This window comes from Pan paniscus, chromosome 16 (assembly GCF_029289425.2).
Source record: "Pan paniscus chromosome 16, NHGRI_mPanPan1-v2.0_pri, whole genome shotgun sequence".
In the NCBI taxonomy this organism is placed as follows: Eukaryota; Metazoa; Chordata; class Mammalia; order Primates; family Hominidae; genus Pan; species Pan paniscus.
Window position 1 is genome coordinate 24,375,767 of NC_073265.2, and position 16,937 is coordinate 24,392,703.

Consider the following 16,937-nt stretch of genomic DNA (forward strand, 5'->3'; position numbering starts at 1 on the left):
CTTTCTCTCTCTGCCATGTGAAAACACAGAAAGATGCCAGCAAGAGAGACCTCAACAGGAAGCAAATCAACCAGCATCTTGATTTTGGACTTCTCAGCCTCTAGAACTGTGAGAAATAAATTTCTGTTGTTTAAACATCCAGTTGTTGGTATTTTGTTATAGCAGCCCAAACTGACTAATACACTCCTCTTTGCCTTCCAAACTGCTTCTCCTCAGGTTACCCCATTTTGATAAGTGGCAGCAGTATTTATGCACTTGCTCAGGCTAAAGGGCCAGAGCCCATCCTTGACTTTCTTTCCTGCATTCCTCATCCAAATTCACCAACATCCTATCAAGTCTTCAATATATACCCTGCATCTTGATTATTTCTTGCCACCTCAACTGCTACTAATGTAGCCCAAGACATGTACATTGTTAGCATAAACTACAGTACAGTCTTCTAATGGATCCCCTTGCTTCCAGTCTTTCACATGCCCACGCCTAGTTCCTTCATAATATTCTCCACACAGCAGCCAAGATATATTTTAGAAAGGTGAGTCAGAAAATGCTACTTTCCCTGCCTGAAATCATTCATGGCATCCCAGGACATTCAGAATAAAATCCAGCTGCCTAAGAGGGATCTCAAATGTTCTCCATCATCCGGCCACTGTTTATATCTCCATCTTTCCAATGTTTTGTTTATTTTCTCTGTTCTAGCTGCATTTGCTGCTTCTAAGCATGTTAATTGTGTTCTTGCCTCAAAGCCTTTGCAGGAGCTAGTTAGTCCTTCTGAAATACTCTATTCTCAGAGCGTGGCAGGACTCATTCCCCCACTTCATCTAGGTCTGTACAAATGTCACTTCCTCACAAAGGCCTTTCTTGAACATTTTATCTAAAATAGTGACTAACTTGTTTTTCTCTCTCCCTTACCCTGCTTTTTTCTCTTCACAGCACTTATAATAATTTTTTTAATCAACTCTCTTCCATCAGAATGTAAACTCCATGAAGACAAGATGTTTGTCTTTACCACTGAACCCACACTGCTAAGAAGAGCCTCCACCCAAGAGCAGACCCTCTCTAGATACGTGTTAGATGAATAAGCAGTTTTCAAATGTTTTTCCAAAACTGTAGAAATTGCTACTTATAAATTTTAAGGTCTAAAATCTGATTTCAAAAATGTGTTCTCCTTTGAATGAGGAGAAGTGAGGGAACCCCATAAGCAAATTGGTCACAACACGCAGACCATGTAAACAGAAGATTTCAAGGTGGCAAAGGCAGAGGAATCAGCAAAGCTTACAAACATGCTTACTACCATGGCAAAAGAGTGAGGAAAATGGAGAAAACAAAACTGCATTTGCTTTCTGGATCCTTGGTGAGCAGAAAGGTGAAAGATGTTGGTTCTACTATGCCAACCATCATCTTCTGACCCCCACAGCTTTTGAGCTAGAGATATCACATATTATTTGGGCTTTGCTGAAGATTGTGCTGAGGCTGCTACTGACCCCAGAAAACAAGAATAGGTTGTTCTCTTCCCTTTTCGTTTTTAACCTTCCATAGAGCCCAAGTTTTACCGCCATTTATCTTTCCCTCTCCTGAATTCCAATACTGATTCCCCAATTCCAACACTGATATTGACCGAAGTGAAATCATGCAACATTCCCTAAAATGCAACCTGTTATTTTTCTTACCTGGCCTTTATAGCCTAAAGTTAATATGATGCCATCCCTGAAACAAAACAGTAAGATATGTTTAAAATATTAATCTGAAGAAACGAACAGGACTTTTCATTCCGCTGTAAAAATGTACTAATGCAAATAGAATAAGCTAATGCATATTTGATTTAATAAGCAGTGAATTGAAAAGTTATGCTAAGTGGTTTATCCAATCACAGCCTCAAATACATCTCTGGGCACTGACTGGATATAATTGGTAATAAGAATAAAAGGGCAAGCACAAAAATATTACATCTAAATTCATCAGCACTTTAAATGAGCAACCCCTTTGTGGACTGCACTGGTCATGAGATTGCACATCACTACCTTGTAATGACATGCTAGGACAAATGCTCAGAGCAACAAATTCTTTCCATGGTTGCTTGGTTGGCCTTGAACAGCAAAAAGCAACTGGATTTATTTTGTTCTGGCAGTAGCTCAGTGGGAACATAAACTGGTAATGCTAGGGAACAGAGGGCCTATAAAGAAAAGGAAGTTCTACTCATATACTATAATATACTATACTAAACGCTCAAATGCCAGCTATACCTAAACCAGAAGCAATGTGAGTGGTAAACACTAACATTTTCAAAGAATTGTCTAATATTCATGGTAGAATCTATAAAAGGTGACTTTGAATAATCACTTCCCAGCAAACCTGTAAAAGTTTTATAAAATATGCTGCAAAAATGACTCACAGTAGATGTAATTACTGTGCAACCTTGGAAACTGATGTAAAAAATTCAGCTGCCAGCATGTTAACGGCCACCTAATATATGGGTTGTTTGATTGGACTCTTTGGGCAAAACTGCAAAATTCCTAACCCATTGCTGCTATATATTTTATCAGGGCCAAATTTAGCTACTTTCATTTTTTAAAATGCCATTTTAGACATCACAGTGAATCAAGTCAGTGTTGCTTAATTGCTTGCATACATTACAATCTAATCTATTTCCCCAAACACTAATTTAACTAGTTATTATTTATTTTTATTTTTTGGAGCAGTGGCAGAGTTCTAATGCCTGAACTATGAAACTTGGCAAAATCGCTGCTTTCTTAAAAAAAAAACTGTAAGTATCAGCAGTGAATTTTTCTCCTTTACGCAGTCAGCAACTGTTTGTTTATTTTTTAATGTATTCATTCTAAATTAACAGTTTAGTATAAAAATATTTTATTGACCATATTCTGTTTTGAATTATAATAATATAGCGTTTCTGTGGGTGGAAAAAGAAGCCACATTTTAGAAGGGTCTCTTGCCATATTTTTACCCTATGCCTTTGGCTTAGTGGGGATGATCAGGTATTCTATCAGTTTAACAGTGAATGCCAACCAAATATGTCAACTTTTGAAAGATGTCCTCATCTTATAAAATGTTCACTCCATAATCATCACCTTTCTAGGCATTGGCCTTATGGGCTGTCACTTTTGGAAAATTAAATGTAAATTGATTTTTTTGCAAAATTGATTCTATGTTAATGCCACTACAGGTGTTTGCTAGTTAAATGACCTTAACTATGAATCTTTTAGGAAAGAGACCATCCCCTCTATTTTGTAATAGAATAATAAATTCACTTTTCCCCTTAAGCTTACCTGTTTTGTAAACTTACATATATAACATTTTCTCCAAAGTGAGGCTTATCCCAACCATGGGTAAAAGATTGGATGTTAAGAATTGCTCTACTGGCCTTCTTCTAGATTAATATTTAGGACTATTAGGTCACCCAAATACAGTAGCCACCACATGAACTGAGTTGAGCTCTCAGTCTGACAACTTTATTACACACCCTCTATTTATTCTAAGACTTAAATTGTAAGTAGGCAGGGATTTTGTCTTATTAATCTATGTGCCCCAATAAATATTTGTCAGATTGAATTCTCAGTTTTGTACAGTTGAAACAATGCCTCATCTTATTATATGGTTCACTTTGGTGGAACACTCTTTGATTTACTTATAGAGAACTAAAATTCATTTTAAAGAAATTTTTTAAAAGCCATATAAAAATTTGCTGAAGAGAAGGTTTGGTGGTGAAGCTTTCAAATATATCAATAACAATAAAAGCTCTCTGTTTTTTACATTTCCAAATTCCATAACTATAGGTGTTGAAACTCAAATTGTTCTACATAATTAATTTCAGTCCTATATAAATATACTTGTAGATACTGTGTGAAATTGAATTTTTCAGCACTCAATTTAATCTATTTGAAGGATTAGAATATTTTGTTCTTAGTGTGGTGAATTGGGCAAATGCTGAGCCCAAAAGTTATTTCAACTGCAAACACTGCTTAAACCTTTAATTAGTTTAAACATGTTTTCTTAAGTCATTGTGATCAGTAATTTGAAGACCCAAGTCTACTTCGCCAGCTAATCTTAGTATATAATTCTCAACAACCGAAATTTCACGACGGCAATTTGACTTCAGAAGTCTATAGAGTATACAAGATTTAGAAAGTTTTGAATTGTCTAGAAATTCTCAGCTATCAATACAATTCAAAATGCCTATGAAGTTTTAACTGTTATACCTCATATCAGTTAATTTGGGGGCAGGTTTCTTACAGTAACAAAAAAGATTAAACTGCCTAACACACATGCTAAACCTGGTGACAGTGCAGAGCATTATTTCACTTTTGAAACTGATGTGCTATACCAAAATATGGCACCTTGGCATATTGAATATTTTAAGCTGAAGGAATTTGAGAAACGACAGAAAGTTCTCCCTGGCCTTTTCTGTCCTTCTCCCCTGAAGCAGGTTATAAGCCTCTCATGTGGGAGGTGCCCTCCTTCTACCCTGAGGAAAGGAGCATTCTTACCTCTGAATATGGGACACTGAGGGGAATCAGAACTAACAGGCCTTCCTAGGCTTCCCCTCTGTTTATTACACTTATTTTACACTCTTTGTCCTAACCCATTTTTCCATGACTTTCTACTTTTCATCAAACCTAGCATAACAATGGTCAGATATAACCATTTCTTTGGGTCTTCACTTCCTTATGAAGGCTCCTGTGTCACAAAAAACTTACATTAAATAAATTTGTATGCCTTTTTCCTATTAATCTGTCTTCTGCTAAAGGAGGCCCAGTCAAGAACTTAGAAGGGTAGACGGAAAAAGATGTTTTTCCTCTCCTACAATACTAAGAGTTAAGAATGATTTTCCAGCTCAAAAACATGAACCATAGAAGTATAAGATCCTGTTTTGACCTCCATTAATGTTTTATAGGCAGTTAAAAGATAATAAAGATGCTATTAGTGTAGTAAGAATGCAAAATAAACTACATACATTTCATTCAGAGTTCTTTTAAAAAGTGAGTAATTGTAATGTTTAGGATTAAAACGAAAAGGATGGTGAAAAAAATATCAAATGCAGAATTCTTTCCAAAGGAGATCACATCATCAGCCTGCTACTGAGATGAGGCATTGGTCAATCTACTCTGGTAACGGAGGTGGGGCAAGCTGGAGGGAGAAAATGCTATCATTCTCAAGTAGCAGGGAAAAGGAGCTTAAGAGAGATAAGACATGACTTTGCAAGAGGCAACAGGAAGGCTCTGATTAAAGAAGTCATTTTCCACTTTGTAGAAGTACTGAAGAGCCGGAAGAGTTTAGAGTGTCAATGGAAGCGAATTCTCTTTGACAACCTCTGCCTCACTATATACCCAGATTAGGGAAATCTATTTACAACAATCAACAATAAAACTAGACATGGCTTTAAATTATGCTTTAAAACTTGGGGGCAAACAAAAGCCTGCTCATTAAAGAATGTGATAGTGAAAACACAATTTTATCTTTTTTAAAACCACTGGAAGACTCAGAAGAATAACAAAAAGAGCAACAGCAACAACTTGCATTGGTACAATTCCTAACAATGAACAAAAATGCTTTCACATAGATTATCTCAGTTGATTACTACTGCCACTCTAAATGTGAACAAGGCTAGCTAGCATTTCCACTTCATAGAAAAGGACATTGAGGTTTTGAAGAGATTATCAGTTGTTTTCAAAAAGATATGTCACTCTAACTTTCAATTAAAAAAAAAATGACCAAATTAAAAAAGAACCGCATTCATAGAGCTAGAAAATTCATTGACCGTAGCCTGTAACAGAAGCTACATTGCAAATTATATGGTATTCTGTTCCATACAGAGATTTTATGTCTTTAAAAAAAAAAAAAAAAAAGGCAGAAAGTTGAAATACCTGACCACCTGCTTCAATATCAGACATCTCGCGATGCCTAAGGTTAGACAGATAGTTTAATAGAATGAACCATTTATATATAGCAGATAATGATCTGTAATGCAGCCTTGCTTCAAATTCAGAACACTTTGAATTAACCTACAATGTTTCCACAAACCTAAGAAGTCAACTTTCTAGTCCTTTCTCTTCCTGATATCTTTCTGAATGTCATCGCCTACCCAAATTATGATGGGATTGTGGATAAGGGAAAGTTATGAGGACTGCCAAGTGTAATGATGCTCTTGATTTATCACAAGGTACTAATTTTCCCATACTTTCAATGCCACACAAGTTCATTCCTGAATGAGTGGATTTTGGCCCTGCGGATCTAGTCTAATTCTGTTGCTGGAGATTACATGAGAAGTAAGACCTCCATTAGCTTATTGAATGACACTGGGATATTTAAAGTATGTCTGAGACAAAAAAGACTTAACAAAGTTTATTAAAACTCTTCTCACTGCTTTTTCACTCACTCACTAGACAATGTAAGGAACTGTCATAGGTAGGGGAAATGCTTGAAATAAAATTTTAATACTGATAATTTTTAAAAGTTTTATTTATAATTAAGAACCTTGTTATGGCTGAAACCTTTGACTTCCAGTGTTTACACCTGGAACATAGAAACTGGCTTATATTTTATTTTCTTCTGAGCTAAATGTATTGCCTTGAAAAGAGAAAAGAATATCTTAATCATAAACTTTATAAAAGAGATTGCTTGAGTGCTGCTATATGAACTTTCAGTATATTGTGTCCAGGAATATGCATGTAGTACCATTTCAAGTCCTCTTTACCGATAATTTAATGCTGCCTCTAAATTTAATGCCTATTGCCTTTTCACCAGAAAGCAGTTTTTACTGATGATAATGATGATGGTCATTAGGGCCTTGGAGACTTTTAAAAGGATCCAAGGATGAATGAATAAATAAAACCATGATGACTCATTCTGCACCGAATGCCATTAGTATAACGCACAGCTCAGCACAGTTCCTCTTCCCCCGAAAACTGCACTATTTAAATATATGTTAAAAATTTTTTAAACAAAATGAGTATAATTTATTCAGAGAATAATATGAGACCGTGGAATGTCAGCAGCTAAGTAGGCAAGATGCAAAAAGGAAATACATTTTACTAGGCTGATATTTTCTCTAAAACTACTCCTAGTAGAACAACAATCAGATTCTGTCCGGCTCTGTTTCATTCTTTCCTTCCTGAATGAGAGGAGTTTGTTTCTGTCACATTTTCATTGCTTTCTTTATTTTATGTTTTAAATCTATTAGAGAATGTCCAGTTGAATTTCCTTGTAGTATTGTTTCAGGCTAAGTGCAGGAAAAATAAATGCTGGGATCTTGGATTAAATGTTAGCTCTAGAAAGGTTTTTGCTTTAAACAAATTAAGTATATTAAAATCTGTATTTAAACAAAAAGATAAATGAGCAGGCAGTTATTCATTTTACTTTAGAAATATCTGATGTAGGAAATGCATTTTAAAAGCTAACTTCCATAACCATCTTTTATATTAGTTAAATTAACACAGATTAATCAATATCATATTCATATCATATTCATGAAAATGTGAATGTGTAGACCCTGCCCTTAAAAACGAGCATACAGGTGTAAAGAGATATGCTCTGAATTATTTGTTTTATGAAGACATATGTATCATTTCCCCAAAACTAAAGCTGCCACAGGATGGTGTGTTATAAACCATTATGGAGCATTTTATTTCACAAAGGATTAAACCATGGAAAAATCCCAAGGCTGTAAAAAGATTTATGCTAATTAGGCACTGAATTTATTAGTATAGTCTCTGTTTTTCCCTTTATGAGCCGATTTCAAAGTCACTGATAGGCTTTCTCATGACTTACATGGTAAGCAGCCACTTCTCTATTTTTCATACACCTATTTTCTCTTTCTTGCAGTAGACAGTAGAGCAGTGAAAAGGACACTGAACCAGAACTCATATAACAACGATCCTCTACCTTACTATCCATGAAGGAGGCAGGTGACTGATCTCGGAATCATGACCAGAAGCAACTGTGCCTTGCTCTCTTTGTTGCAATGTAAAGATAATAATACCACAATGTTGGTGGGACATAACTGTTATTATGTTGTTCAGCCTGCAAAGAAACAATCAATCCCCAAAAGTCCTAAAGATTAAATGTTAGCTCTAGAAAGGCTTTTGCTTTAAACAAATGAAGTATATTAAAATCTGTATTTAGACAAAAAGATAAATGAGCAGGTAGTTATTCACTTTACTTTAGAAATATCTGATGTAGGAAATGCATTTTAAAAGCTAACTTCCATGAAATGTTCAAAGTACAATTTAATTGGCAAATATTGAATTCAAATGCACCTATAGCAAGGTCTGACATACAACTGCATTTTAAAACCCACTGAGGGGCTTTGCATGCAATTTAGGCTAATTTGATAAAGGAATAGTACATCAAATTGGACTTGATTGTTCTGAATCAACTGTCGGTCAGTGTCATTTACATGAAGTTGGTCAAATAAAAACCAAAACTATCTTTGGCTTGGAAAGAGTGAGAACTTCCCACTGCTGCTTAAATTGGAAATTAACCAGTTGGTCAGCAAAATGGTCTCATTCTTGAGCTTGACTTCCATGATGAGAATGAAATGTGTCTCTTGGTTCAGAACCCTTGCTTTGGTAGCTAGCTACACAGCAAAATATGCCAAGTGCACACTTGAGTGTTTCTGTCTCTTAGCACCATGAATCAAAGCCCTTTCTGTAAAATGCTCTTGGAAAATAAACGGTGGAGCTTCCCTCTGAGTCAGAGCTGGTGTGGGGGATGACATTTTGGTTTTTACTTATGTGTTTGGAGCATGAAGCCAGATTTACATTGGGGTTGGTTTAAATTCTGTAAGTCATCTCTAAAGAATAGTATTCGTGGTACTATGTACCTATTCACTACAAATAGGTACAAACCTATTCACTAATATGCATGTATGAATGTATAATGTGTGCATCATTATACATTAAACATGATTTGGAATATAATAAAGAAGGTTGTCGAGTAGGAAAAATGCACTGCTTTAAACTCTGCAATCACTCATAGAGTAGTAAGAGGTTCACACAGAAGATATAAAAGAGCTGAGAACAGCAGTGGAAACAGTGGATTCCTATGTCTCATCCTACACTCTCATTGACTGGATAGGGGGCAAAAGTCTCCCATGCTGCTTATGTTATTCTCTCTCTCTGATGAGCACAAATGATGTTGCTCCACAATCTGCACTTTCTTTTTGCCTTTCTAATGGTCTTCTTACCTGCTTGCAGAAATTCAGCATCATAATGTTGTATTTTTAAATAGAATATTCTAAAACACAATGGTGGAGCTTGGTGAATTTTACATTCTTCCCCTTTCTTGTACAAATACAGTTATCAGGTCCTCTAGAGTCCTATGTACATCAGATAGGGAGGTAGAAGGTGACATTCATTGTAAAGAGATGAGCGTTGATGCACTGGAAGCAGAACTGGATGCCACAGCTTCACATTCCATTTGAAAACCCTTAGCTTTCTTCTTCAAAGCAAAATGCTTCCTTTTAAATGGTTCGTCTGCCACTGCAGTGACATGCCACTTGGTTGCAGTATCTCTGGGAAGACTAGGAATTACCACCACCATCAGGATACGACCTGTGCCACTGCATCACACTTGTGTGGTTTTCCTAGCAATAAAAGGCAACAATCTGGATGCTGATGTCAGAATGGATCTGCTAGTATTCCAGAAACATTATTAGGTTTACATATACACACTAAGTACATATTTAGTAAATTAAAAATTATGTAATAAATGAAAATAGGTTGAAACACATAAAGTAGTTCAGTTAATTAGCTCTTAATTAATAATTGTTGTCTATAATTGCCAATATAAACTAGGGGTTATAGATGTTTGCATTTTGAATAGTTCTTCTATCTTTATTCTAATATCTTTTGTAGAACCAAGCAAGATAAAATATAAGAAATTATATATGTTTAAAAATATATGTGGGTATATATAAGTTGAGTATTCCCTATCAGTAATGCTGGGGAACAGAAGTGCTTCAGACGTTGGATTTTTCTGGATTTTGAAATACTTGGGAATACTTAGCATACTCTGGAATACTTGGGATGGGACTTAAATATAAACACAAACTTCATTTATGCTTTGTATACACATTACACACATAGCCTGAAAATAGTATTTTATAATATATATATATTTTTTATTTTTATTTTTATTTTTTCGAGAGGGAGTTTCACTCTGTTGCTCAGGCTGGAGTGCAATGGCGCAGTCTTGGCTCACTGCAACCTCTGGCTCCCAGATTCAAGCAATTCTCCTTCCTCAGCCTCCCAAGTAGCTGGGACTATAGGCACATGCCACCACACCTGGCTAATTTTTGTATTTTTAGTAGAGACAGGGTTTCACCATGTTGGCCAGGCTGGTCTTGAACTCCTGACCTCGTGATCCACCTGCCTTGGCCTCCCAAAGTGCTGGGGTTACAGGCATGAGCCACCATGCCCAGCCTAATATTTTACAATATTTTTAATAATTTTGTGCATGAAACAGTTTGTGTACATTGAACCACCAGAAAGCAAAGCTGTCACTATCTCAGCCACCTATGTGGACAATCTCTGGTTATTTGACACCACTATCATTTCTGACTCTGAATTTATATGCTACCGACAAGCAATCATTTTCTTACACTTATTTACTGTTAAAACAAGGTGTTTAGGGTAACTTGTACCGTCATGTTGGTGCTCAAAAAGTTTTGAATTTCAGAGCATGTCGGATTTTAAATTAGGGATGCTCAATCTGTATGTTCAATTCAATATGTTATTTTAGTGCTTGCGTGTCATGTAGCTATAAGTGCAAAAATATTTAAGTGTCTCACCTGTACAGATATACTCATAATTAATTCCTAAAGCATACAGAGCATCATTTGTGGTAACTTAGTCTGTGGTGCCATTCTTTTCATTGATTAGTCACAATTCAGGATAATTACAATAACTTAACTCTCAGAAACAGTTTGCTCTTTGTAAACCTTTGCATTTCTTTAAAAAATTTTGAGATGGGGTCTCATTATGTTGCCCAGGCTGGAGCACAGTGGCTATTCACAGGCACAATCATAGTGCACTGTAGTCTTGAACTCCTGGGCTCAAGCGATCCTCCTGCCTCAGCCTCCCAAGTAGCTGGGTCTACAGGCATGAACCACCATGCCCTTCTACCCTTGCATTTCATAAAGATTTTTATAAGAAAAGTGATCCTCCTGCCTCAGCCTTCCGAGTAGCTGGGACTATAGGTGTTAGCCACCATGTCCCGCTACTTTTGCATTTCATAAAGACTTTTATAAAAAAAAAACTTTTATATTATAAATGCAATTTGTTTTGAATGTATGAAAACGATTGCTTCTAAGTGCTATGATAGGTATTTAGATTTGTTTCATCCATTAGCTGTAATGGACTTAGTCTGGGTCTAAACCTGTCCCAGATTTCTGGGATCAGTACAGAAACTCGGGCTATTTCAACAAGATACTTTAAACAATCTAGCATGTCCAAATGTGAACTTGTTACCTTCCTTACCAAACATCTTTTTCACCTTGGGAAATGTCAACTATCAACTCAGTTGTCCAAAGCTGTAGAACTGGGTCTTACCTTTGTCTCTTTTGTCTTACTTAGCTCCTTCTTTTCACCTCATTCCAGGCAGCCAACAAATCTTGTCATTTCTAACACCTTAAAACCACTTAAATATGCCTATTTCTCTCTGTTGTTTTACTTTTTCCTAAATATAGGCCACTGTCATTTGTATGCTGCTTTGATGTCTGCAAAGCCTCCTAACTGGTCTCCTCAACTCCAACCTTCTTCTTCAATCCATCTGCCACACTTCAGCTAGAGTAATCTTTTCCTAAAATGTATCTGCCTTTTTTTTTTTTCAAGCTCCTGCATGCTTAAAATTATTCAATGGATTCTGGTCTAATGTCCAAACTTCTTAGCATGACTCATCAGGCCTTACAGAGTCTGTCCTGTATCTACTTCAACCAGCTCTGCATGCCCCACCCCTCACTCACTGCTGCAGCCATGTCGAATTCACAGCAATTCTTTCAGCTCTCTCTTCTCTCTAACCTCAATTTTGGAATTCTCTGTTCCATTGATACAGAAGGTCCTGCTCTAACTCTACTTGGCTCAATCATGTCAATATTCCCAGAGGTTAGACTTATCTTTTACTGGGGAAGTCTTTCCTGACCATCCCTTGGTCTCTGAATTGCACTGGTATGCCCCATCACACCTATTCAGCATTCAACAAATATATCATGTGTCTTCCCTATGCCAGGTGCTGGTTTAGGTGTTTATGACATGTAACTGAACAGAACCATGAAAATCCTTGCCTCCATGGAGCTTGCATTCTTCCAGTGTTATCGTGACAATTTATCTCACTACTGTCCTTATTCTCTCTTCCTCCCTAGATAAAGGCAGTTACTCTCCTGAGATTATTGTATTATCATGATTGGTACAATGTCCAACCAGTAAATATTCACTCAGGGAATGAATAAACTGAGAAAATGGGAAGCAAAGAAATGCCAACATATTATCTTTCTTTTATATTAGATCATTATAATTTTTTTTTGAAGCCACGGAAAACTTGCTTAGAAGTAAAAGAATTTAAGCCTTTTATTTTAGTTGGGAATTTGATGAGTAGACATATGAACATGTCTTCAAAATTATATGTAAGCCTTTCTCTCTCTGAATTTGCTTTCAATCATTGAGTCCTTTTATAACCTCTTTTAATTTCTAGGCCAATCTGCCCATTTCTGACCACCTGAGTCTATAATAGAAAAATCAGTATCAGTGATGGAAAAATCAGATTCAGAAACAGAAAAACTAGATGGTCCTCTGAAACAAAAATAAATTGAACACTAGGATTGAATGTACAGTTTCTATAGGCTTGAGGTTACTTTGAGAGAAATGTTTTTCTTGCAAACCTAACAGTCATACTGAATTCCTAAACTGTGTTTCAGAATTCAAAGTAAAAATCTAGAAGACAAGGAAAGGGTTTTTAATATTTTCAAAGCTCCTTGAGTTCCTTTTTCTCCAGGGAGAAGGGAGACCACAGTAATATTCTGGTATTCAAAAGAATACATTAGATGGACTTGAAAATTTAGGAGCTAATTACTTTCAAGATGATCTCAGGAAAAATTAAGGCGACATGTAGAGGTGGGGTGTCTAATATCATCATGATTCCACAATTCCTTTGCAAAACAAGTATGATTTATATGTAATTTAAAAAATATGTGTATCTCTTACCTGCCTTCTAAACATATACATATTTATTTAAACATCTGTATTTATGTTTTCATCCTCTTAGATACTTCATACTTACATATCTATGCTATTCTTTTTCAAAGCACTGTTGGTTGTTTCGTTTTTGTAAAGATCACAAGTCCACTTGATATTGTGACTTATACTTTCCTCTGCTTTGTGAGTGTAGGTAATAGCCTTTTTGTATACCAATTTGCTTACACTGCAGTTTATGCTGCTAATACTGTACATTGCCTGACCTCTGAATGGAAAAATAATAACAAGTTAAAACAGTCATTTTACCTGAAGTCGATAAGGCCATAACACTCACCCTGTTTTCAATTCACATGCTCAATTTTCATCCACTCACTCTCGACTTTGAGAGGAAGGAATAATGACAGGTTACAGGCACTTTATTTCAAAATTCACTCACAAAGTTATTGACAAGCATTTTTCACAGAAACAGCTCTTCTCTGTGACCCTCGTGAGCTGTTTACATGAAAAATGCTCTTCCTTGTAGATTAATGAGAGTGGAACCTAATTCCATACCAAACATGTAGCAATTGCCTTAGCATCTCTGTTTTTGATATGGGAACAAAAGTAGGGATAATTTGCCTCAAATTGCAGTTGCTTCAGTCATAATAAAATCTCAGAGAGTACTGTTTGCTTTCAACTTTCATTAGGTAAGCTGGGGCTGTTATTAAGGTACCAACACATAAATGTTATATTAGCACTTAACAGAAGCATTGCATTCTCCTCTAGGAGATAAATTCTACCCTTGTCAATATAATTCCACACTGAATGCAGTAAAAGAGCTTGAAAAGATGAAATAGTGAAGCTTTGCACACAAAAAAGAAATTCCTTGTTCATTCAAGCTTAAAGGCCATTTTGTTGGCCCAAGGTACTAGGGTACTGTTTAGAAAATAAGTCTAAGAGAAACTCTCTCAGGTCAAGTCAAACGTGGAGAAAAACTTTCAGACATGTTCTCTTTGTCTGAGGTTGTTAAATCAGTTACTTTAAATTTCTGCATGCCTTCAACTGGCATTTCAACTGTGAAGAGATAATAACAATTTAAGGTTAAGATGGAGTTTATTTCCAGACTTCAAATGATGAACATTGTGTGTGAATCACTGTATATACAATACCCACACATTTTAATTTTTTTTTAGGATGCTAAGCCCTTTTAAAATGTAAGGTATTATGTATAGTGTTGTGATGGAGCTGCTGAAATTAAATCTTTGTTTATCCTTACTCTTATCACTACATCTTTTAGGTACTCATAAAATAACTATCTCCAATTTAAGTCTAAGAAAAGTGCTGCCCCACTTAACAATATGAGGGCTATTTATTCTAAAATGGAAGAAAAGGGGCATCCAAGAGGTTGGCTATTGCTAGGCCTAACTTTTATCTTTTATCTTTATTCCCAGCTTGTCAGGGTTTTTATCTTGCCATCATTCGACAATTGTAAGGTCTTTTTTTTTTTTAAGACGGAGTTTCACTCTTGTTGCCCAGGCTGGAGTGCAATGGCGTGATCTCAGCTCACCACAACCTCTGCCTCCAGGTTTCAAGTGATTCTCCTGCCTCAGCCTCCCTAGTAGCTGGGATGACAGGCATGTGCCACCACGCCTGGCTAATTTTGTATTTTTAGTAGAGATGGGGGTTTCTCCATGTTGGTCAGGCTGGTCTCGAACTCCCAACCTCAGGTGATCCGCCCGCCTTGGCCTCCCAAAGTGCTGGGATTATAGGCGTGAGCCACCGTGCCTGGCCTGTAAGGTCTTTTAATGAATCTATTGTCATTTGGATTATTTAATAGTCTTAATTGCACAAAATTGTCTATTTTAACTACCATAATAACAGTCAGACTAAAATGTTTTTCAGATGACATGTGAAATATCAAAAAGACTAATGATTCTCTGCATGTCTAAGACATATGATTAGAAATAGCAGCGTACGGCATCTGATTCTATCTAAAGATGTTGGTGAAGACTGCTTAGCTTAAAATTGTACTCATAGAGTTGATTGTATTTGTATTTGCCAATGAAGGCTACTATTCCACTAAACTAGGAAATAAATAACTGTCATTCAGCCTTTCCCACAAGGTTAATCCATTTCCACCAACCTCTCCTCATATCCCTTGCATTCTGGTAATCTGAAAATGGCCTGTAAATGCTTACTATGGCTAGACTTATGGAGAAAAGAGGTGTTAAGTACATTTCTACCGAGACTTCAAAGTCATGGATTTAGCAGATGTTGACTGTAACCAAGTTTTTAAAAAAACTAATTTATTTGGGCCATGCACGGTGGCTCCGGCCTGTAATCTCAGCACTTTGGGAGGCTGAGGTAGGGGGATGACTTGAGGCGAGGAGCTCGAGATCAGCCTGGGCAACACAGTGAGACCCCACCTCTCTACAAAAAAAATAATAATAATAAAAATTAGCTGAGCATGATGGTGTCCACTTGTAGTCCCAGCTACTGAGGAGGCTGCGGTGGGAGGATTGCCCAAACTCAGGAGTTTCAGGCTACAGTGACCTATGATTGCACTTGCACTCCACCCTGGATGACAAAGATCCCATCTCCAAAAAAAAAAAAAAAAAAAATCATCATCATCATCATCATCATCATCAATTTTTTAAAACTGATACTTTGTGGCCGGGTGTGGTGGCTCAAGCCTTTAATCCCGGCACTTTGGGAGGCCAAGGTGGGCAGATCACCTGAGGTCAGGAGTTCGAGACCAGCCTGACCAACATGGAGAAACCCCATCTCTACTAAAAATACAAAAAATTAGCCGGACATGGTGGCACATGCCTGTAGTCCCAGCTACTCGGGAGGCTGAGGCAGGAGAATTGCTTGAACCTGGGAGGCAGAGGTTGTGGTGAGCTGAGATGATGCCATTGCACTCCAGCCTGGATAATAAGAGCAAAACTCTGCCTCAAAAAAAAAAATAATAATAATAATGTGATACTTTGTAATTGTACCTATTTATGGGATATAATTTGATGTTTCAATACATATATATGTTGTATGAAGATCAGATCAGGGTATTTAGCAGGACCATCACCTCATGCATTTATCATTTCTTTGTGGCATAAACAAGTTTTAAAATAATATTTTTGTTATATAACATCTATGTGAACAAAACAGACATTTCCTTTTCAAGACTAAATTGAAACAACTTTTATTCCACAAATAATTCTTCAAAAAATAACTTTTTGGGTTTCATATACTGTATTAGTCTGTTCTCACACTGCTAACAAAGATATACCTGAGAGTGGGTAATTTATAAAGGAAAGAGGTTTAATTGACTCACAGTTCCACATAGCTGGGAATCTATCACAATCCACCTCAAAATCATGGCAGAAGGCAATGAGAAGCAAAGTCATGTCTTACACGGCGGCAGGCAAGAGAGGGCATGTTCAGAGGAACTCTCCTTTACAAAACCATCAGATCTTGTGAGACTTATTCACTGTCACAAGAACAGCATGGGAAAGACCCGCCCCCATGATTCAATTACCTCCCACCAGGTCCCTCCATGACACATGGGAATTATGGGAGCAACAATTCAAGATGAGATTTGGGAGAGGACACAGCCAAACCATATAATATACCAACAGTTTAATATCCTGGCAAACATTGTATACAGAAGTTTTTTTGTTGGCTTCAAGAATTAGAAAGTATTTTTGTGTGTGATATGTGTAATTAAAAATTAAATATATGGTCAGAGCCAGAAGCTTCTCA

At 36.6% G+C, this 16,937-nt stretch overlaps 1 protein-coding gene across 1 annotated transcript in view; it reads right to left on the reverse strand.

The window, feature by feature from the left end:
- Window positions 1-6,484: 6,484 nt before the first annotated feature.
- The window catches only part of DPH6 (diphthamine biosynthesis 6), a 385,926-nt gene continuing 375,473 nt past the window's right edge, over window positions 6,485-16,937 (reverse strand). The window contains exon 11 of the transcript XR_010109896.1: window positions 6,485-9,595. The gene's annotated coding sequence lies outside the window, so the exon portion shown is untranslated. The remainder of the gene's footprint in view (window positions 9,596-16,937) is intronic.